The 24273-nt window shown below is 41.5% G+C and overlaps 1 long non-coding RNA gene across 1 annotated transcript in view; it reads right to left on the bottom strand.

Moving 5' to 3' along the window:
• The window catches only part of LOC113458664 (uncharacterized), a 33500-nt gene that overhangs the window by 2352 nt on the left and 6875 nt on the right, over positions 1–24273 (bottom strand). Inside the window, exon 2 of the long non-coding RNA XR_003379143.2 lies at positions 14898–15104. This is a non-coding gene — a long non-coding RNA (uncharacterized LOC113458664). The remainder of the gene's footprint in view (positions 1–14897; positions 15105–24273) is intronic.

The following is a 24273-nucleotide window of genomic DNA, read 5'->3' as shown; positions in this document are numbered from 1 at the left end:
ATCCACACAAAATGCCAGCCCTGTCACTCTGCCAGGGTCAGTGAGACCTGGGCCAATCTATTGAGTCAGTTCTAGTTATGCAAGTTAAACGGTTTAGTGGTTGCTTTAATTAGGAACCACATTTTGTTTACAAACTCACCAAAAAATGGCAGCAAAGAATGTTCCATGCTAATGCTTACCAGCCCCAGAACTTGTCCTAACCCTCATTCCCCAAAAAGGGTTTCTATGCCCTTTTCCGCCCATGTCTGGTAACGTGCCAGAAACACATTCAGAGTGTAACAAACACAGGTATGGCAGCATAAAAGTGAGATGTAGCACAAAGCATCTCTTCTGTGAGAATCCCATGCAGGACAAGGACAAGGAAGGCTAAGACATTACTGGCACTGTAAGGAAAACAACAGGAATTTAAATTAAAGAACAATAAAAAAAATTATTCACATCTTCCTACATCTGTTAACAACATCACTGCAAATGTTTTCATTGTGACATCAATCTTTCCTTCACATAATGCTTTTTTTCTCATTCTTATCTCACAAACATATCCGCACCTTCTTCCACTCTGCTCTTTCTTGCAGATAGGAATGACCTTTCATAATCTATTTCTCCAGTTTCACCTTTACCTGACACACACCCTCAATGTTGCTTCATTAAATTTCTCAAAAATTTTAATTTTTAATTCACCAAACATCTCAAACACTAAGGATTTGAAGAGTTGCAATGGCAGTGACTTTGTGACCTCAGTGCTCTGCCAGGTTGAGGCACTTAGCATTACTCCAGGTGACATGCTGAAGGGACCAGTTCTGACCAACTAATACCATGGTCAGCCATGCAATTTTGTAGTTTGCAAACATGCCTAATGAACCAGGAGAATGACCTTCCAAAATGTACTGAAATCCAAAGAAAAATACAAGAAAATTTGGGCTGCAGCAGGACCAGACATCCTGTTCAGAGAAGTTGTTCTTCTGTGCAGCTTCCTTTCCCCACTTCCTCTTGGCTTCTAGTCCTGTCCGCAGGTCATTAGACCACATCACTTCCCTGTGTTAGCAGGTTATAAATACTGAGACAGATACCTACTGACATGATACTGACAACAGTTTGATAGCAGCAGATCTACTTTATCAGCTGTAGCACTTCCCTAAAGGCTAACAGAGATTTGCTGAGTCCCCCTTGCTACTAAATACCAGCTGCAAATTTGCAACTTCTTTTCTTTAAGCCTTAAAAGTCTTTACCATGTTAATATTCACTCAGCCTTGCAATTTTTCCTACATGGCTGAAACAGAGCACATGAAGATCTGCCAACCCACAAAAAATACCTTTTTTTGAAGTATATTTTAAAAACCCAGCAGTGCAGCATGTTTATCACTGGTTAATGCAGGATCCTTAAACCAAAGCACTGCTGATCAATAGTGAAGCACCTAACTCTTAGCTTTATTGATTATGTCTGCACAGGCTTAATTCCCAGGTTAACCATCCTGGCTCCCCAGATCTCTTCTTTGCTGAACTTTGACACAGCTTGCACAGACTGAAGAGTATCTCCCCATCACATCCTCGATCTTTAAGCTAATCAATACATTCTAAATCTGTGCTGGCAAGTGCTAGAAAAGATGGTGCTGCTTTAGCCAGAGAGAAAAAGGTTTCTCAGCATGAGCTCAGTTTTCAGCACACACCACAAAGAAAATTGAATGCTCTTGTTTCTGTCACAAAAGAGGACCAATGAACTGATGCTGTCTGATGTTCTCCTTGTAAAAATCACCTGAATTATTTTGCCTTTTCCTAAAATCTGAAGTGACTCTTTTTCAAATTGAAAACAATAACAACATCAACAAAGCCTCCATCAATAAACCACGAATTTCAGGAAAATCTCAGTGTATAATAAAGAGGAAAATGCCATTGCTGTAACAGATTTCAGAGGACACTTTGAACATAGCCTCTGTATTTGCAGAAGGAGTCCAATCAACAAGATGTCACCCAGTTGACTGAAGAAGTGAAGCTGCAATCTGTGCATTAAAATCAGGTTCTTGGCAAACTTTTCAAGTTGTTTTCTAAGTACATGCTCTGTAATAGGCAGTAGGGATGTTGTCATTGGCTTCAGGTATGGGAGAAGATTTCTGCTGTGCACAAGTCTGTGGGAGTGAAGGATTTGAGTGAAGAGAAGGAAAAGGGTGGGAACAGCCATTCAGCAGTAGATTAGTGTACAGCTTTCACAGCTGTGCCAACCAAGGCACAGCTTGGTTGCCAGGGAAGATGCATAAAAAATTTTCCCAGGTCTTAGCCTGCATTCATAAGGGGCATTTGGGGTGAAGCTTCTTCTCTTGGTGTACTGTACAGCTTTCTGCAATAGATTTCCTGTAAAATCATTTGAGAAGGGGTAGAGTTTGCAGCCATACAGACTGCACTCACTACTTAGATGTGCTGACTGTATTGGCTTTACTGCTCCTGTCACAGTTTTGAGACCAGGGGTATGACATTAGTTTCAGCTACATTTCTGCAAGTTTACCCCAGCACTTACATGTTCACATTTTGCAAGCAGAATTCAGCACTGTGGCAGAACAATTTAAGAACCACAGCAAATACAGCAGTTGATCAACACTACAGTTATGGACACTTGAGTTCTGGCTTGGTTGTGAGTGAGTGTGACCATAAAAAAAATGATATTTAACATCTTGAAGATTTCACAGGCTGGCTGTGTTAAGGGACATCAATTACCTGAGGCAATAGCACAAGGCCAGTTTGCAGGCCTCTCCTGTACAGCAGACTCTCTTTTTACACATCTTGTGATTGCTTTGCAAACCTTTGTTCAGAATTTCTCCAGTGCTGTCTGGGAGAGAAGAGTCGTGTCTGGTGACTCTCCATGTATAGCATTCTGCCCCCTCATATCTCCCACCTAAGCAATATTAGGCATTCTTAGTTTCTGTATCCAATATCTTACTTGAGGTTGGCATATTGAGCTGTGGTATTGAACACAGTTCATGCCTTCCAGGCAATGATCTAAATGGTTTTTAAGATATCTCAATGCAGATGTCATTTCAGAAAATGTTCAAGTTTAAAAATAGATGTTGAAAACTATCTGCAGAATCATAAGCCTTGTTGTTACTCTCACAAACTCTACAGATTAAATTACTTATCTATTTCCTGGAGGTGGAGCAAGACCAAACTCTTCCCAAAAGGCATTTCCCTCCCAAGGCTAAGTGATTTCTCTAGATGTTCCATTTAATGTGTGGAAGAAGCTGGACAGAAAGCTGCACCCGCCAGGGACTGGCAGTCCTGTGAAGAATGGGGAGAGCTGATTGTGTGAAGTAATAGCTGTGACTCCCTAAGGAGAGCAAAAGATGGAGGGGAAAACAAGGGAGGGCAAGTGAAGCCCATGGCAGATTAGGATCTTTTTCCCTCTTTCTTCTTGTTGGCTGCAGTTGGGTCTCACCCACTCTCCTTCTTGAAGCTGTCAGCAAGCCAGTGCCTGGCACAAGGGCTGAGTAATTACTGATGACATGTGAGCAGTATTTTTCCAGATTGGCTTTCCTGCCTTTCTGCAAGAAAAATAAACCAAAAGCTGCACCCCAACAAACAAGACAGGAAAAATAACAATACTTGCATGGGACTGATACTGGAGCAGGGCTGCTCCCCCAGCTGCAGACTGGAGAGAGCTGCTGCCACTTTCACCCTGCACCGTCCCAGCAAGGAAGGGAAAGATTGAAGGCAGGACAGGAGAAGGGTTCTTTCCAAAGGTCAGCACATCTCTTTTAGTCAGAAAAGTGCCACACAAGAATAGGGAGAAGGCAGCAATATAGAAATCTCTGGGTATGGCAGTAACTGAGACAGACATAGAACTGCTTGTATTTAAATTACTGGAAAATAAAAGAACAGTATTGTTCACTCCTCTCCTTTCAATCTGAGTTGTATGACTCATTCTGCCATCTCTTAAAGACTAGTAAAATCATGTCTGACGGGTCCTCAAGTGGGTCCTCCCAAATGATGATTTCTACAAAAATCTTTCACAACAATTAATCTCTTCATTTTAAGATGGGAAAATCAAATACAAAATTCCACTCTATATTAACTGGCCTCAATGATTTGTACAGATATAGCCTGAAAATGTTACGTGCTGACCTATGTAATATGTCTTATTTTATCTCTTAAAATCAGGAGCAGAGATCCCATTATCTGAAGAGAAATCCATGCACACAAACAAGATCTCATTTCTACCCAGAAGAGTGACTCTTATTTTTAATTTTCACATGGAACCTTCATTCTATGATTCTCAGTAGGAGCCACAGAGAATAGATTTCTAACCTTCATCTTCTGCAGCCTGTGAGATGTTTGTAACTTCTCTTTTTGTGGACAACACAAACAGAAGATGGATGGATGGATGGATGGATGGATGGATGGATGGATGGATGGATGGATGGATGTGGCTCATTTGATGGTCTTATGTCTGTTTTTACACTTTAAGAACATTGTTTCTCTTCCCTTCATACCTACAGATACTAATTTAGTATCCCTGGAAAAGAGTGTTTTGATAATATAGTTAGGCCTCCTGGAATATATTCATTTTAGAAAGCCATTTTAGAAATGGCTAAACATTTCATGTTTAGAAGAGAGAAAATCTTAAGTCATTGAATGCGTCAATAAATGAGCAAAGGAATTGGGATATGATTTGCCACAGGCAAATTAACTAGTTGGTCTGAGAAAAGAAAAAAAGAAAAAAATAAAAGAAGAAAAAAATATTTCAAACTACAAAACCTCAGAATGGGAAAAAATAATTCATACTACAAATGTTAGCAGTTATTGCTACAGGCAGTGGTAATTGTACAAAACTATATTCAAAATCCCTGGTTTTGTATGCTTCTCACTAGAAGGCATTTTCAGGATATTTTTTGCATTCTATTGACAAGTGAATTTCTTCATCGATGTTTTTGCTTATTATGAAATCACTTATGTTAGAGTCATGTAAGAATAAAAATTTCTATTCAAATAAAAAATTCTGTCTGGGCCTGTGAGCTTAATTCAAAATACCCTGTATCTGAAAGCCTCATATTTGGGGTGTAGTCCTCCAAATGAGACCACCCAGCCAAAGTTCCTATGATAATCAGTGAGATATGTCAAAAGAGGCCTGGTAAGACTTGATAAAAATCTAGATTTCCTTGGAAAAAAAATGGTGCAGAAGCTGGGCTTGCTCCTGCAGAAGCAAGTTATCAAAATAGCATGCTCTAAGATGATTTAAACCAACCCATTGTCCTTAATGCCACAATAGAGCAGAACACACAAAGCGACTGTTCCTCAGCTGGAGGATAATAACTTCCTGCTGAGGCTGGTGACTCCTCTGGATGTGTTAACTCATTCATTTTCAATCACTTACCTATGGCTGTGAGCAACTCACCAGAAGGTGCTTCCTGAGAAGCAATTGGTATTTACCCAGCTCTGCTGCCCTGAAGTCTTACCCCAGTCTTTTCCAGGTTCGAGTCTTTGGGTCATGGTGGATGAGACTAATCTCCATCTCATGGGGCAATTGTCCCTAACCAAACTGCTAAGCTCCCTCCAAGGCAGTTTCTGAACCACTACAATTTGTACACAAATTTTTAGTGACAAAATATAAACCAGTACTCAGTCTGTGATTAGTGATAGACTTAATCAGTACATGGTATTGTAGCAGGACAGGGTTAATACAGCTAAAAAGGACAGCTCTGTGAGCCAAGAGCTGCAGTGTCAAAATGAGAAGATAAACAAGTGCTGTACTCATGAAAATACTGGGCTTTCTTATTTTTTTTCTTTTTGAAATATATTCCACGTATAACTTTCCACAGCATTATGAAAATGTGAGCAGAACTGAATAAGAAAAGAAATTGCAGAAGCAAGCCTCTATGTAAGACAGATCTGTGTTGCTCATGAGCAAGTTTGGAGCTTCTTTCTCTGACACTCATTTCTGAGTGCTTTGACACACATAAACCTGCCTGTGCAAGAAAGAAATGCTTGTGGTAAAGCTATTAAAACTTAAATTACTCTTCAGAATATTTGGACAGATCCTAAATAGAGAGTGCATTTATAATATACTAACAGCAGAGGAGTCACAATCTGCCTCACAGAAAATCCCTGAATTTTCCTGGCTAATATTATCCTCCCTTCTGCTCTGTGACTCAATGTGCATTTTTCTTGTCAGGTAGTCCAACAAGTCCAGTCCCTCCCACTGGAAAAGAAACTACTTCTGCATTTTCCAAAAAACCAGGTCCTGTAGACATGCTGATGTGCACAGAGCCAAGGGCACACGCTTGTTACAGTGTAAATGTCTTCTACCTTTAGTTCAGGTTATAAGGCTCCTGCTTCAGATATCCAGCGCAATCCCTAGGATGTCAACCAGGTTAGCAGTAACTATTGCCCCTCTAAAATACATCTGTTCTGGCAGGGGATGGTATCTAGGCTTGTGGGGAGGTTCTTTTCACACTGCTCCCCTAACAATGCACAGAAATTGTTCCACTGGTCCACATGATACTAAATAGGCAGAGCTTGGCTTTTGATTCTTCAGCTCTGAAAATTGCTGGTTCTTTTCTAAATGGATGGATGGTTTCTTTTTTGGCACGCTTCTTGTTTCTCCTTGCCATTTCTTGCAAGAAAGAAAATGTGAATAAGGAGACATACACAGGAATTTGCCCTTAATAAAATAAATCCCTGTCTTTCTGCTCCAGCCACAGTGTGTTTTTTACATATTAAGGATAGAGGTACTAGGATGTAAGAGCTGTATCTCCACTATATTAGGCAGATGTAGATGATTTCTGCATGGTAACATGAAAGAATCAAAAGGGAATAAATAAATAAATAAATATAATAATAATAATAATAATAAATATAAATACTAATAAATACTAATAATAATAAATATAAATACTAATAAAATAAATAGACGTGTATTACAGGCCCTATATTCTCAAAGTTACTTTTGTTTCATCATCTTTTATCTTACTTATGCCTGAAGACACCCAAAGTTTTACCCTGCAGGCATCACATCCTCTTGCATCAGTCCTAGTCACCTGAGCTGCAGCAAACTCCAAGTCACAAGATTATATGAAGTCTGGGTTTACACAAGACACAGAATCCTCACTTGGAATTTTATTATGGTTAAAAGAATCAGACACTGTAGGGGGAGGGTTTCTCTCTCTCTCTCTCCACACCCTTCCAGCCCTTATTTTCCCCCATTTTATAGCACTCACAAGTTGGATTTCAGGATGTTAATAGAGCACTGAGCAGAATTTTGGAAAGCGTCCAGCTCACACCCCACCCAGATGAATACCTGGAAGCACACTGTTAACATGGCTATACTGCCAGACCAAAATCAAGTGTGGAACAAATGTTGAAAGGATGCCCTCTGAAACAGGTAACCACAGGACTGGCAAAGAAATACTTTGTTTACAATTTTATACCTCTCTGATAAATAATTTCATTTTACTCTTCAAATCCTTTTGTGATAGGAACAGACACATTGCAAGAAAGTCTTGATGTTGTCTGTTTTTAATGTACTTCATCTTGCTGTTTTCTAAACCAATATGATATTTTGACAAAACACAGGAATTGATCAAGTTTAGGACATAGGATTTTGCAGGACTATCTAGTATCAGAGGTGCTGCTCAGTATCTGGCTAAAAAATAGAAAGCATTTTCTTTGTGTGTCAGAGCCAGAAGTGGCTGGGGATTTTGTAGAGCGTAAAATCCTCTGTGTACATTGTATGTACTTCAAAAAGCTTTCACCAAGCCCAAGGCAGGCACCCAGTGGAACTCTCCAGCCCCTTCTACACACTAATTTAGAACCAGGGATGCTAGTGCTCTCTTGGCTCCTTGGCTCTAGCTCCAGTATTCTGCAGCAGAAGTCTCTGTGCTTCTGAGTTCTAAAGTTTGAGTACAGCACCTTCAAGAGTACAACTCTTCATTTATGCCAGAGTAACCTATAAAATTCCTGGCTCCAAAACAACTGTTCAAGGCTTTCTGGTCCTGTGTCATGCAGTGAAGAGGCTGAGATTACACTTTGCCCATCAACCACCATTGGGCTTATGGATCTGCAGTCAGGCCAATAGTTTCCAGGTGTCCCACCTTCCTGAAAGCCACCCTCTTGCCCCAGGATCCCATGTACCCTTGGGAAAGCTGTGTGATGGTCAGTGTCACAGCTGAGTGGCAAGAGAGGAATTAAGGAGAATTTTCATGCCAAGCTGTTATCCCAGTAAACACACTGTGCTATGATGTTGTTTAAAACATGATTTGCATGGCAATCACAGCAAAGACTCACAAACCAGCAGAAAAAATCAGCCCAAGGTGAATGTCAGTGCTAATTCAACAGCTTCCTTTCCAGTGCCATCTGTCCCCCACCTGGACCCCTGTTGTACCTTCTGTGATGGGACACAGCAATGTCAGGGGTAATGCCGGGCCCTGTTCCCAGAGCTGGGCAAAAGCTTTGCCTTCCTCACTCCACCCACGAGAGTCCAGAGGGTGAGAAAGGCCACCCCTTACCCCACTGCCTTCCTCTGTTCTCTGAGCCAAAGCACAAAGCCCTTCTCCATCAGGGTGGTAGGGTTGGCTGATTTGTCCTCTGTGACAGACAGGGTTATATCTCTGGAGGCAAGGTTCCTCCCAGGTCTTCCTCTGTGACAGCTGGCTCCACAGGGGCCCCGCATCAGCCCCCGTGTGTCTGGAACTGAGTCTGACTGCATTGATTTAGCAGTCCATTGTCCTGTGGGAAAAGTGCTTAGTGGTAAATACCAGAGCATGATCAATAGCACAACATCCAGGGTCTGTGTTAGAGCTTCAGTGCCAGGCCTTGGGCTCCAGAATGCCACAAGCAACACCACTGTGAACTGGGCACTGCCTGGTGAATTGAATGGATCAAAGTGAGAAGCATCAGAAACAGGCCAAGTACACACACTTTGCCTGCTCCAGGTCCCTGCTGAAATGTCATAAAACATCTGATTCTAACACTCTTTGAAAGACTCTGAAAACCTGAGAGTTCAAAGGCCAGAGTCTGATTTCATGTAAAGGATTTTAGCACTTCTGAGGAGACACTGATTTCAGCATAATTGATCCTGATTTTTAGAACTGTAAGGTCAGGCTCCAGCCTTTTAATTTTTAAAATGCCAACACTGTGCTGTCACGAACTCCAAGCCTGGAAACACTGGCAGCTCATGACAGATGTGTCACATCCTCCTTCCCCTTTCTGGACCCCATTCCTGCTACCCACTAATCCTCCTACTACAGCACAAGTGGGGAGCAGTGTGATATATTCTTGTAAAACAAACCAGATGAGGTTTGAAGAACATAAACAGCAACGTACTAACCCAGTTCATCATATGATCCCAGGCTCCAAACAAAAGGGCAAGGGTGGGGCCCACAGACCAGTCCAAGTGTCGGGTGGGTCCATGTTTCATGAAAGATAAGAACATATTCTATTAAAGAAAGTCTTTTGTACAGTTGCTCTTTGCGACCCTGAAGGGGGAAAAAATTATCTCTGTGCACAGACTTCAGTGGTGTGGGGTGGTGCACGCACATACACATGCCCTGCAGTGGGGTTGCCAGGCTCTGGGGATGTGTGCGTTATTCACAAGTCGGCACTGCCCAGGGAATGTCATGGAAACTCCATCTGCAGCAGCAGCGTGGCAACAGACTTGCCCTATGGCATATTTTTATCTTGTTGTGGGTTTTTTTAACTTCTGTTGTGGTTATTATTATAAATGACATTACTAGGATGTTTCTTTTCCCATTACCAGGATTTACAAGGTCTGGGCATTCATGTGAATGAGGACATCCACCACAAGGATTCTGCCACCAAGATAATGTGAAAGTCTTCTTATTTTAGGGCACTACTGTTGAAGTGACCTACTCCTGGTCCTGATCCACACTGAGTCTGTTTTATGTGGGACTTGTGAGGGCCTCAAATGTGGGGTGTCCCACAGCAGTCCAAGGCAGCCCCCAGTCCCTTGGGGAGCAGCAGCATGGCTCAGCAACCCTGCTGAGCTGGGCTAAAATGCACTCAATGCCCTGTGCCCCAGTGAGACTGTATGGGAAAACAAGCAGGAATGCAGTGAGGAGCACAGATTAAATACTGAGGCCAAGCAATCCAAGCAAATATTGCCCTGGAGCAGGTACTCCCTGAATTTCCTAGGGCAGAATTTTTATCAGTTTCAGAGGCAGAGAACAGAGAATTGATTTAACCACAAGTATAAAGCACAAGCATAAACTCAAGCACCTTGGAAGTGATATATTTCTTTGCTGTTATGTTGTACTCACTGCAGTTGAAACGTCTTGAAAGTAAATTGGATTTGGTTTCAGTCCAAAGGAGCCAGACTTAAAATACTGATCTACACCTGGTTCAGATTCCTCAAATGTTTTTGACTGCTCAGATGTAAGAACCTGGGGTCAGCCCATCTTAGGAATCATCACAAAACAAATAGTATTACTGAAAAAAAGAAACACACTCCTCTGAAATCAAAATAGCAAACAAGTTAATTTTTTCCCTGTTTCTCAATCAGAGAACGAAAATTTTGTGTGGTTGACTTTCTGTAATCCACATGTAACTCTTATCAATTTGACCCAAGATTTTATTCCAACCAGATGTTTATTCTTTTCAGTATGAGTTAATTATGCCTAAACAAAATGTATATTTCTTAGGAAGTAATGCTAAGTGTTTAGGAAGGCAGGTTTGCCTGTTTATACTAAAGAAAATCAGTCCATCAAATTTAATGACAAGCAATATTGTCCCTAAGAGAAGCTTTGTAATTACCCATCTATCTCCTTCTATTCTTTGTAATTATTCACTTGCAATTATCTCCATCCTGTCTGATGTTTTTCTAAATCCTCCATGAATATAAAGTAAAGGAACAGTCAGATAAATCACGATAGTTCTTTAAATTTCTGCAAAGGTTTCTGCAGTCAGACAGAGGATGGTGTGGAAGGGGTTACACTTTGTGCTCAAGTTCCTCTTTTTGTCCCAAAGGAGAGGAAAGAAGCAGAATACCTCTAGAGGGTAATGAAACATGGAAACAATTTGTGTACAAGCAAAAAAGCCAAGGCTTGTCGTCTCTCACTGCCAATAATAATACTTTATTTCCTATTTGTACTGTATAATGTTCAGGATGAAAAACAAGTGATATTACTTGGTAATTCCCCAAGATGTCATTTTATAGCTACTGTGCCATCTCTCTTAGCTCACAGTGTGTAGAAATAACTCTGCTTCCACGCAAACAAGAGCAAGGAGCTACCTGTTTTGTTTTAATATGAGCACACTGAAATATCCTTGATGCAAACTTCAGGAATTTTGACTTCTTTGAAGAATAAGAAATTAAACTATTATAAGCCAATTTAGACCTCTCCATCTTCAAAGGAAACCCAGTTAAACCCCCTTTACTGTTAGTATTTAAACCCTTATTTTTAGCTAAAATTAGAAAATGTGGAGCACAGCACAGAGTAGGTAGTGTGTGAGGTTGATTACAGATCAGCACTGATTATCACTGATAGTTTCCTCCAGAAAGAACTGGTGCGAAAACCAGCCCAAGCTTAACCAGGATGAAGCCTCATGGCATTAATGGAAATTTCCCTCTATTTTCACTAGATCTGGATGTGTCCAGGGCAGCAGATGAAACTGCCTTCTAGAACAATGCACAAGGATGCTGAATTTAAACCCCCTGCAAATGACCGCTGGGGTAATAACAGCAGGTGTCAAAATCCCTAAGAATAACTGAGAAACAGGAGCTCCCAGCCTGCCTGGGGTGTCAGATCCACAGAGATAAAACAACAAACGAGGTCCCAGTGGGTCTCCCCAGGCACGGCAGGCAGGGAGCTGAGCTTGCCGGCTCAGCCCCTCTTTGGGAGTTTGTTTGCTGCTCCCTTTGGAGGAAAGCTCCCTGCTGGTGGCATACATCCCCTCAGCAGGGACAGCAGATTAACAGCCTGCTCTGCTGTCCAGGAACGTAAGCTGAGGTCAGCAGCATTCCCATAATGTGCTTGCAGAGGCCTGAGCAGCTGTCACTTGCTCCACTGTATGCAGTGACTGTGTGTTTAGAGACTGCCTTGACCTATCTGCACTTCAAGTTCTCATGAAAATCACAGTGGGCTTGCTTTTGATAAAGTATAAAAATAGCACTATATAGCCTTACATACACAGAGGCACTTACAAGAGATTTAGCCTATTTCAGACTTAAAGGAAACTGAGAAACTGCTTACAATATCACCTGGCTTGGCAGATCAGCACTGAGAACAGCCTGTACAATGTCCTGGCCTAGTTCAAGATGTCCATGCCCATGGCAGGTGTGTTGGAACTTGGAGATCCCTTCCCCAAACCATTCTATTATTCTACAGTCCATGGTGCTGTCTGTTGTGTGCCTCATCTGCAGCAGATTAAAATCTCAGATCACATACTAGTAATGCTTGTATTGTTTCAGAGTGGTAATGATGGGGAACCAACTAGTTATTGCTGGAAATATTGTCCAGAACTGCCAGGCTTTTTAAAAATAGTCTTTGCAACCAGGCAAAAAAAAAAAAAAAACAGATGCAGAGAAAACACAGGTGTGTTTTAAGTAACTTCCTAGCCCTCAGATAGTCCAGAATTTAAATGATACAAGAGTGGCATTGCTTAGTCACATCTTTGCAGTCAAGAAGGGGGAGCTCCATCTGCACCTCCCTTCCCCAGTCACTATGGCAATGCTGCTTTAGAACTTTAAGTAAATAAAAACTTTGGAGAAGGAGTTTGGGAAGCCAACTCAGGAACAAAGGATGCTTCAGACAAGAACTCCCTATTGCCAACTCCTTGCTGCTAAAACCAGGAGACAACCATTAAATAAAATGCCTAGAACTATCAAAAAAGGCACTCTGATGTTGGAAGTTTCTACTTTTTATTCACAGAATCACAGAACAGTGAATTCACAGTTTGGGTTAGAAAGAACCTTTGGAGAAAACCTGTCAAATCCCCTTGCCATGGGCAGGGACACCTTCAACTATATCAGGACCCAAGTAGCCTTATAATTCAAATTTAACAGCCACCTAGCCTTATAATTCAAATTTAACAGCCACCAGCAGCAAATACATATTCTAAAGCAACATTAAGTGCACTTATCACACAAAAAACCCCTAATGCATATATCTTGCTTTCACTAAACTCTGATGCTCTTCTGGTCACATCCACAAAGTTTTCTGGGATGAGAGAAAGCTCCAAGGGCAAACCCAGCCTTTGCAGCCCCAAACAGAACTAGATACTATGGAAATGAATTGCTAACACTGTTGACCAGCTCCATTGTTTAAAGCAGCGCCCTCTCAGACTTTAGCAATAATTCAACAGTGAAATAAACAGCTCTGATCAGATAGCCAGGGAAATTAGATAAAGAGCACAATAGCTGTGAAGATAGGAATATTTCATGAAGAGTCATATATCAGTTTATTCCTGATTTAAGTCCCTTTTGATTACTCTTTGTTTATATCTCACATCTCTATGACAAGTCAGAAAGAAAGGCAAGGATCTTTTCTGACAGAATCTGTTTTCCCCCAAGATGACATGTGCATGTTACCTCCATGACTTAGCACTCAGCCATCTCCTTGTGACTCTTTCATGTTACTTGCTTTGAAATAATGCCTGCGTTTCAGGACACAGCAATTTCCTCAGAGCTTGTTTTTATACTTTAGTGTGCTCCCGGGATACCAAACCATTCAAAAGTGCTCTTTTCCTCTGCGTCTGTTCCCACAGAAGTCCAGGGCAACTCCTTTGAGTCTCAGGACAGCATCTATGAAATTCCACCCCCACCATCGCTTTGAACATAAGCGGGTTAAACCCAAGCTTAGCACTTATTTCATGCCCTAATATACTCACTTATTTCAAAGTAGGCTATTTAACTACAAACCCCCCGCTCAAACAATAAAAAATCCAAGATGCCTGGACATAATGGAATTAATGGGATCATCACATTCTTTTAATAATACACTTCCTAAAAATGTTACTGAGGGAGCCGAATGTGGTTGCTGTGGATGAAAGAAGCTACAGGCAGCAGGAGTATGGCAGTCACTGCTGGGAAAGGAGAAATCTCTGTCCTTGTCAAATGGGGCTACTGTGGAATTCAGGATGCTCTGTACACACAGCTGGCCATAAAACTCTTCAGATCATCCAGCTCTGCCTCTCCCCTAGAGCAAACAATTTTCTTTGCATTTCTTGTTACTCTTATCAAAGGTAAATAGGCTGGGTTTTGTAGTACTCTAGGGTTTTCTGAGGATATTCTTAAAATACCTGGTCAAACCAGAGCACCCCATCTAAGGGAGGAGAGGCCATTCTCTTTTTAGTTTTGGGGGGCTACTTTTCAAGTTAACACATTGTGAAAAACGCCTTTTCTTCAGACAGTACCTTTTGAGAGGTAGGTTGATACCAAGCTAAAACATACCTATTTAGGTTTTATAGCCATTGTAAATAATTTGGGTATCTGATTTGTTATCATAAATTCAATAATGGATACTTTCAAATGACTAAATTTAGCAAAAGAGTCCAAAACTCTTGGTTTTCCTTTACCTTTTTATGGACAGGCCATGCAGCTAATGGCAAGGCGTTCCCATCCAGTGTTCTACTTTCAGTTTGTCACTCCCTGTCTTAGGAAACTATACTTTAAATAGCAGAGATAATACCTATATATAGTAAAAGGCCAAACATCTTAAAAGTTTTACTTTAAAAGCAACCACAGAAATCTAAAAATCTTTCACAGATATCTCCTCCACCCCCAGATTGTGAATGAGGATCTTGCTACCTCAGCTTCAAGGATATGGTATCCTTTTTCAGTTTGTTGTGCTCTGAGTTCCCTGGATTTGAGGACTTACTACCTTCAGCAACACTATGTTTTAATCACCATTAATTATTCTCACTCTTAATTTACCTTTGGAAAAGTATTTTAAGGAACTTACCTTAGCTTTTCCCCCAAAGCACTTCTATGGGAAGAACAATTCAGTTCCAGTCAGTTTGCTACAGAAGGAGAAGGTTTTTCTGAGATGATGAGCAAGTCTCAAGCATTGCATAAAAGTCCCCAGAATTCCTTCATACTTAGTCAGCCTCCTTTCTCTCCATGTCTCCAAAAGTAGATGCTCTTCCTCCTGCAGTTCTGATGCTGCAAGCTGGAGCAAGTTACAAATAGTGAGAAACTATGCAGGATTAGCAAACATCAAATTTGTGATAGAGTACAGTTTCCAATCATAATGATAAATAAATTGCTAATAAGCTCTCAAATTTGCTCCATTATGAATGTAGAGTAAATTCACCAAGTGTAATAAAGCTATTTTGGAAATACCTCACTGTAAATAAGACAAAGTTTTGACTCTTTCTTTTCTTGATTTCTTGATGGCACCAGTAGAGAATGTCTTAGTGTGAGAATCTAAAAACCCCACAGTATTTCTGCTCAGTATAAATGCAAAGTATTTTTTAAAAGCAAAATAAAGAATTTTAAAAAGTAAATACTTGAGAGCTAAGGTGAAAGTCACAGGATTCACTTCTCATTTAAGCAGTAGTAGCAAAAATCAGAATCTGGCTTGTGCTTATTAGCAAGGGGAGAAGCAGAGGCACTCATTTTAGTAACAACTGCAAATACAAAACCTTTGAATTTTCATGGCCAAGTTCTGCAAATGAAAATAAGACCTGAAGATAATTTTAAATGACAAGTGTAAACATTTAACAGTGACAATTATTTTTAATTTTTCATAATTTGCTATAACTAGACATAGGAAAAAGTTGTGTATATATTTTCCAAACACTATGCCCAAATCCTGCAATCTTACCTAGGTAAGGTCTGGGCTAGTAGGATTTATTTCACAAATTCATGCATTTAGGATTTGTATCACAAAAGTCTTCCCAGTGCTGTTTATTCTTTTAAATTTCCTCAACACATCAACAGGAATGCAGGGCATATCTTGGGTTGCATCATTAGCTTCAGTTTCAGGAATTACTAAAATCCCCTAAGCTACAATTTGTCATGATTCTCATTCTTGGGAAATCCTTTAAAAGAACTGTTAAAGTAATTAAGCTAGTGTCCTCGATTTAATCTTTAGGGCTGCTTAGCCAACATTGAGTCACCGAAGTCTTCTAGGTCAGACAGGAAAGGAATTGACGTCATTGCAAAACGCCACTGCGTAAGTGTCTCTGAAAAAAATGGCAGCCAAGTGCACACAGTTGGATAATCAGATGCTGAGAATAACAGTCAGCTCAACAGGTGAGCTTAGGGAATTGGGCACTTCAGAGCTGAACCAAGTGTGTCTTTATGCAGATGATAAAATATCTGCGATGCACTTTCTCTGACATAACATATTTAGCAAACTTATCAAGATGTTTCCTCTGTCCAGAAAGTCAACCAGCCTATTAGGAGTGATAATTTGGCACAGAATATGCTCGAGGGACAAATACGATAAGGGATGTTTCATACAAAGAGGCTTCCACTACTAGCCAGTTATGTCAATCTGCAGCTAAAAACAGAGCAGCACAAAAATAAACTTTAACTCTTCACCCTGAGCAATTAAGCTGTTTTCTAACTAAATAAGCACAGCTTAAGCAGGCACCAGGAAAGACAGATACAGCTCTGCTGTAACACTTACTCTTTAAAAGTCAAAATCAAGCATTTAAGCAGAGGACTGCATTCTAGACATTTTCCCATTCCATAATTAACGTTTCCAAATTCCAGATGAACAGGAGCAGAATCACATAGTTCAAAGAGAGACCCCAGTTTCCGCAGAACCTGAAGACCCTTCAAACCTGACTTGTTCCTGCTCAGACTCATTTTTAGAAAAGTCACAAACAGGAAGTGCATGTGCTGTTGTCCACAGGCAAATGAAGGGAGAATAAAGCTGCGTTTAGGCATACACTAACCTTGAACCTTATCCCAGTGACTTATACCTGCCCCAGCACTAATCAGAAGACTTTTCTCATGACTAGCAAAAGACCACATCCTTGCAGTATTTTGAAAGATTCAGAAATACGTCTAGCTCTGGCTGTCCAAAATCCTTATCCTAATCCCCAATAAAGACTCCCTGCATCTCAGAAAAGCAGAAGTAAAACCAGCACATATTTGTTCTTTAAATGTTAATGGTTCTGGTCTTCAATTTATCTCCAAGAGCTTTATCTATCTAACTATGAAGCTGCCCCTGTTGGAGTCATCCTAAACCTAAGCCCAGACCCAACCCAAAGCCCACGTATCCCATGGTTGTCACAAAACTCTTCAAGTTGTTGTCCACCCCAATTCCTCCTACAAGAACAGTGACACAGCATTCAGTAGCAATCTCAATTCTTCAGTCTTCTTTTAGACAATATAAATTAGCCATAATTTAATCATGGCCCTACAGCATCTACCCACAACAAGGAAACATCCCCTGTCAGTACCTAGAGGGGCTGTGACTCTAAAAAGACCTAGTACAAGCACACATCTTCATGAGAAACTTTACCAAGTCCTTTCTTTAACCTAAGATTTTTAAATGTTATATTTTAAAACATGCCTTAAGTGATTCTCACTCATCAGACTGAACTTTCCTGCTAGCACTGCAGGGCTTGTGGGATCCAGCAGTGAACTGCCTTCACCTTTGTGGCACAGGGTTAAGGTATCATAGCAGAGTGTCTCTGTGTAGCTTGCAGCATAAACAATGATACAAAATGCATACTTCAAAGCATATAGCTCTGCTAACTCTGCTATTCTCCTTCTAAATATAATCAGGGTACAGTCACACCTTGAGGTTAGAGTTTGTGTCCAGGACAGACCTGATTTCATTACCAGACCTGCACAGTTACAGTAGGATGAAGACTAAGCAAAAAAAAGGTGAATGAGTGCTGAGTTCTGGCAGAAACAAGCTTGCTGTGCTGTACCTTACTGTACAGTTAGAGTTGGGCACAACAAGAGATGAAAAGATTGCTTTATCACTGAATTTTACAATACCTGGAGCTCTATGATGAGGGCAGGCACCCAGAGAGATGCCTGAAATGGATAAGATGCAGACTGGTGTTGAAACAACCAGCACTGACAGGGTTGGACTTAATGAGCTATAAAAGTGGGGCTAGAACTGGCTGAAGCAGAAGGTGGTATGCAAAGCCCAGCTAAGGCTGAAAGCAGTAGCAAATGCAGCAAATGGCCCTGGATTTCTTAATGTGGGTGGTGTCAATAATGTCACAAGCCTAAGTTAAGCACAGCATTGAAGAGAGAACTCTAAATCCAGGATAGTAGGAATTAAAAAAATAAAGAGATTGCAGGATCCTAGAGAGACAGCCTACAACCATCTTAGATACAAACTATCCAGAATATGCTTACTGTTAGGACTGAGACAGCGGATTGCCTATTGACCCACATATATTTCCACAATTTACTGTCTGAATTTTTAACTAGAAACCATGCAGCTTTTATGGGATCCAGCAAAAAAAAAAAGCCCAGAACCGAAAGTCAGAAGCAAACAATTAGTAAAAGTCTTATTACTAGCCACAGCATCCTGGGCCCTACCCCTCCCTCTAACACTTTTGTTTCAATTGTGCCGCAGAGATTTCTAGCAGTAACATAACCAAGTGTGGAGTAATTAATGTTGGTCTCTCTAATTATTTTCCTAGCTCTGCATGTTTTTTCAAGATCCAGCAACAAAACCAGTTCTTCTTTGCCCCCTACTCTGAAGTAAAAATTCTTTCCCCAGACAAAATGCTGGCCTTGCCCATACAACAGTGACTCACTATCAAGAACCCAGTTGCCTCTGCCCGCCTTGGTCCTTATCTTCATGGTGCCAGTCTTGCTTTTCATCCCCCAATGCAGAAAGAGTTCTCAAATTGGGATAGGGATTTTATGAGGAGGACTGAATAAGACCACGGATCACACCAACGAAACATTTCCCACTTGATTTTGCCTCTCCCCTAATTTCCATTCCTAGTTTCCTGTTCCTCTTCCCCTCCCCTCTGGCCCACCAGTGCTCTCCTCTTCTCTGCAGCATTCTCACCACACAATCCTGCTGCAGTGTGCATGGTGGAGTAGCCAGGTGGGTTATGCCACAGGATGCTTCAACACATGGGTTTGGCAGCAGCTGATTTGCTCCTTCCTTCACTTCTTTCTTCCCTTTCCCCACTTCTCCTTTCTGAGTGTTGGGAAACCACAGAGCAGCAGCTGCCCCTGCCACATGGCACCAGCAATTTGCCCAGGGGGTGCTCAGGATGGTCAGGACAGTCAGAACATCAAAATACACCCTCAGAGTCACATTTCTGTGGGAATGATGACTCTTTGTGATATTGCATAAGCAAGAGGCTCAGTGACTAGGGGAGCTTGGAGCCAGCTCTGGCAGCCCTGGTGACTGAGTACTCTAAGCAAATCTGGCTCCCAGGAACACACAGAACTGGTTATTTAACTCTGCACGTCCCCACCATGCTGCACTGAGGATCTTTGGGAGGAGGGTGCAAAGCTGCTGAAGGGACAAGCATTTCTTGGCAGTGGAAGGCAGTGCAGGGTACAAGAGAGGCTGGAAGTGCAGGAGCAGGATCCACAAGCGGTGTGACTACACACTGATATGCAGGGGTGACAGCTGGATAATGTGGGGGGGTGTGTCAAGCCATAGAACAGAAGGGAGGACTTAGTCTGGAAATTTTGTATTTCCCTGTTAGGAAAACTTGATTAGGGGGATAATCAAGAACATAAGTGACTGACACTGGGGTTTCTGATCCAGACATCTTGAGCAACCATGGGCAGGTTTCCCTACACCACATAGCAGCAGCCTTAAGTGATACAGAAGAACTACCCTGATTTTCTAATGAGTGGTGAGATAATTAACAGAACACTGCGAGGTGCTCAGAGAGAATTGCAGGGGATTCTGTAGCCATCAATCATGCACTGGTTCTATTTACCCAATGCATGAGAATTCTATTTAACTATCCCTAAAAATAATATATACCCGCATCAGAATTTCCAACCAAAGAATTCCCCAAAGCTTTTGCAGCTTTGGTGAAGAAACGATTCAAAATACTTAAGGTTTTGTTTCAAATTGACAGCTGAAAAACAATGAATCATAAAGCACATGAAATATGTGTCTCTAGTGATATTCCTCAGTACTACAAGCGATTCTTTTACAATACAGATATCTGATAAGTTGTTGTTTATGTGGACTTGATAATCCAAACCGACTTTTTTCTAGTTGCCTTTAATATCCAGTGCAGGATGAAAGCATTGTAAATTCCAGGCACAGTGAGTTCTGGCTCCCTCTTTTCCAGTTTGCACCAGGAAACTGCAAGGCAAAGATGGGTGAAGTGATAATAAAGGCATCCTTGAGAGTAGGTGCACAGAGCTGGTAAAGCCCAGCACAGAGAGCAGCTGAGATTTATGCTCAAAGCCTCAGTAACTCTCCTCCCTAACCTTTAGAAAACCAGGTCTGAAAACACTGTGTAAACAAACCAAACAAAAGACAAATTCTAATGCAGATAACTTAGTCTCTAAGAATAAACAGACATTAGCACTTAGCTTCATCCCTCATTAGATGAAACAGTATTCTTCCTACAGCTAGGTAAGAATGACATTTAAGGTGCATTAGTACTTGGCAGAAAATATGTTCTAATTTTCTAGAATAATCTCCTAGATTTGGACAAAGAAGGGGCCAGAGTCCAAACAGAAACAAGACCTTTGTAATGAAGCTCATCATAGGTCTGGAGAAAAATGTCCCATGGGGAGAGCCTGAGGGAGCTGGGATTGTCCAGCCTGGAGAAAAGGAGGCTGGGGCCTGTTGGGGAAGGGAACAGACCATGAACTTATTGCTCTTTACAATGACCTGAAAGAAGGTTGTAGAGAAGAGGGTCTGAGTTTCTTTTTCCAAGTAGGGAGAGACAGGACAGGGGGAAATGGCCTCGGGCTGCACCAGGGGAGGTTTAGATTAGATATTAGGAAACATTTCTTCCCAGAAGGGGTGGCAAACATTGGAATAGGCTGCTCAGGGGAGTGGTTGAGGCACCTTCCCTAGACATGCGTAAGAGATGTGGAAATGTGGCACTTAGGGACATGGTTTAGTGGTGGGCTTGTCTGTGAGGTTTACAAGAGGCCCTACATGATTCTATAATTCTGTGTTTCGTTGATTTTGAGGCTTCCAAGCCAAGCCGACCAGCCAGGGTGTCTGACGCTGGCTAGCCCTTGGTGGCCGTGCATGTCAATCCACAGCCCCTGCGTCTGCCACCTCCCAAGCACCTTATTTACATGCCAATGGTTTTCACCCTCTCCAATCACAGATAATAAGGCTGTCTGGTGACAAAAAGTGATGGCCATTTAAAAGGCAGGCCTATATTTTTCACTATCAACCCCATAAATATCCAATGTCATTTTAAAGCACTGCAGAAGGGGAGGGAAAGTGGGAGTTATGAGAGGACTAGCAATAGCTGTGAGATTTGGGCTAGTCTGCCTCTCTGCCACAGCACCTAGATTAGCTGGGAATGTGAGCAATGAGTGGGCTGCCAAGTCCCATGGGTGAAATTTCTTCTGATTTTGAGCAAAGATTCTCATTTCTGTATATCTTAAAGGTAATAAATTTGCTTTCAGGAGATTCCACAGCTTCTACTTTTAATTTCCATCTATTCTTTTGACTGTTAAATAAGGAACATAGGCAAATGCATTGCTTCCTCTTCACTCTTGTACTTGATCAAACTCACAATCATCCTGAAGAGCTTTTCAGATCATTCTGATTTGGCCAATCACACCAGCAATTACTTCTACTTCATAAGTTGCCCTCCTTGAAATGCTAGCTTGCCATTCCTGCCTCAACTAATGTGCAAACTCTCTTCTTAGGGAAGCAAGAACGGGCTTGTCCCACTGGCGTGTGACCTCCTATGTTTAGCAGTCCTTTCTTTTTTCTCCTCTTTCTTTCCCCCATTAACGCTGCACTTTACAGTGGCAGACAGAAATCTGAATAATGACCCGCTTAGCTCCTGGGAAGAGTTTCTACCAGATGAGCTAAGTAATGTTTACCTCTAATTAAAACCTTAACTACTAGGAGAGACTGTCTTGCCATGCTATGGATTTGCTCTTTGGAACTGCAGCATGTCAACACTTCTCCAGAAAATATTTTTCCAGTTGAGAGTCTCCAGAGACTGCCATAAACAGCTATAATTTAGGCACATATTTTATACAAACATCTATTTTCAAATTTTTCTTTAAATCTTGGAAATTATTAAAGCTCTTCTAAATTCAGCTCAACTAATGCACAAACATATTTTTGTACGTTTTGAAGCCCTGAAATTCCCTTTTTTCAATTGATGATATTTTAAACATTTACATATTTTCAAATGGCCACTTTTGTTCAGGTGATTGTAGGTGCCACTGCCAAAATTTGAAAGAGCAGGCAAGCTTATAAAAGCAACTGTTTACAAGGCAGTTCCCATTTAAGAAATTAAAGCAGAACAGGGTGTTTCTGGGGAAAAACTTTGCCATTTTTTTGTCCCTGCCATTTCCTGTCATACTAGAGGAGTGCCTCTCACTATGGAAAGCGTCTGCTTGGCTGGCAGAGCACATTATGTCCAGTAAGGATACTGCATCCTGGATTGTCATACCTTTCCCAGACCTGCCAGCTTGGCTGCCAGCCTGAGGTAATAGGAGGTGCTCAACCAATTGCTAACAACAAGCAGTACTTTTGGGTCTTTGCTGGCTGGTAGATGAAGGACAGTATGTGCTGGAAATTGCATTTCTTATTCAAAAGAAAAAACTGTCCAAGCAGGGAATAGAAGGTAGGCACAGAAGGAAATTAGGCAGAATCAGGTTTCACTCACAGATCTCTAGGTTTCTAACTTTTTCTCAATGTTATTTCAGTGTCACCTGAAGCATCTGACACTGACAATTTCAAATGGTACTAATTAGCAATACCATTGATTCAGGAACCCATAAGAATCCCAGCTTTACAGCAGAGAGTAGGTAAGCCTGTCAAAGACCTAAATAAAGTAGATGAATGAATGCAACCGTCTGTCACATGTGCATTGTGTGTAACAAAGGTAAATTTAAGTTGAGCTAAGGATGTTTTAAGAGCAAGTGTGCAAAGCTGAGCTTCTGAATAGGTATTATGTCCTATCAAGGACTCATTGTTTAGCAGATCCTATATCTAACAATGCTCATTGTGAAGGCTCCAAAGATCAGTGCATTAAATACCAGTTTTTCAGACCCTTTCACATTTTCAGTGTCTTCCAGTGCTCCAACCACTTGGATCTTCCTGCTATGCTCACACCTGTATGTGATCTATTGGCTGTCTCTATGCTGTTCTGGGAATGGGAGAAATGGCTGAGATCAATGGGTTCAATTCTTCAAGAATTTTATTTTGCCCCTTTCCAAAGGAATCCTGTTTTTGGAATACTGGAAAGCTACTGCACGCAAGAAAAAACAAACTCTGGATTTCACGAATAGTTCCATCTGGATTGTTATTTCCAACAGAGAACAGGAGTTACAGCACTGTGTAAGGCCATGGGCTAGCATGCATTTACAAGTTCTGACTCTGTGTATGCAGCTGGAGGGGGATATGGCCTTTTGTAGGAGGAGAAATTCCGGTTCATTATGCTGTGTGTAGGAAATGGCTTTACGCAATGCTGTCAGGAGCATAGGGGGACAAGAAATGCTTCCCTACTGACAATTTCAGCATGTGAAAATGCTGTGATCTGACTACCAAAAATGAGTGGAAGGCTGGTGGCAGAATCAACATTGGAGTGGCATCATGGTGAAGCACTGCTGGCTGAGGAGAGATCTGCAGAGAAGGTGAGACCTAGCTGTGGATTTGTAAAACCAGTGTCATGAATGGCAGCCAACATTTAATTGTTGATAATTCCAACAGTTATTGGGGCATATCTCTGACACAAGTGGTATGGTGGGGTATGGGTAGCTCTCCCAGCCATTAAAGGGGGATGAAAATCAGCATATGCATTTTCTTTCTGGCACAGCCTCCAGCAAGGAACCCACTGGGGTCAGGCTGGAGGAGGAAGGCAAAGTGAAGGGGGGGTAAAGGGTATGTGTAAGGGGAGGAGATCTTTGTAACCACGGCTTACAGATGTCAGGGGCATGCCTTTGTGGCTCTGGCAGCTCTCTAGACCTCTGCACAGGAACAGAGAATCTTCTGGGTTTCAAAGATAACTGAAACTACTCCTTCTTTTGCTGGCAAAGGTGAAAGAGTACTATAAATGTCCCTCACCCTTGCAAAGTGATAGTTAATAAATGCCAAACAGAAAGATTTCTCTGGGCTTGTCTCCCAGACTAGCTGTTTTCAGGTTTGAATCCCAGATCTTACAAATATGAATCCCTGCTCCATGTTTGTGTCACATCATACCGATGCAGGGCAT

The sequence above is a fragment of the Zonotrichia albicollis genome, chromosome 1 (genome assembly GCF_047830755.1).
Source record: "Zonotrichia albicollis isolate bZonAlb1 chromosome 1, bZonAlb1.hap1, whole genome shotgun sequence".
Lineage (NCBI taxonomy): Eukaryota > Metazoa > Chordata > Aves > Passeriformes > Passerellidae > Zonotrichia > Zonotrichia albicollis.
The sequence above is the reverse complement of the archived record's forward strand: the minus strand, read 5'-3'. Positions and strand labels throughout refer to the sequence as shown.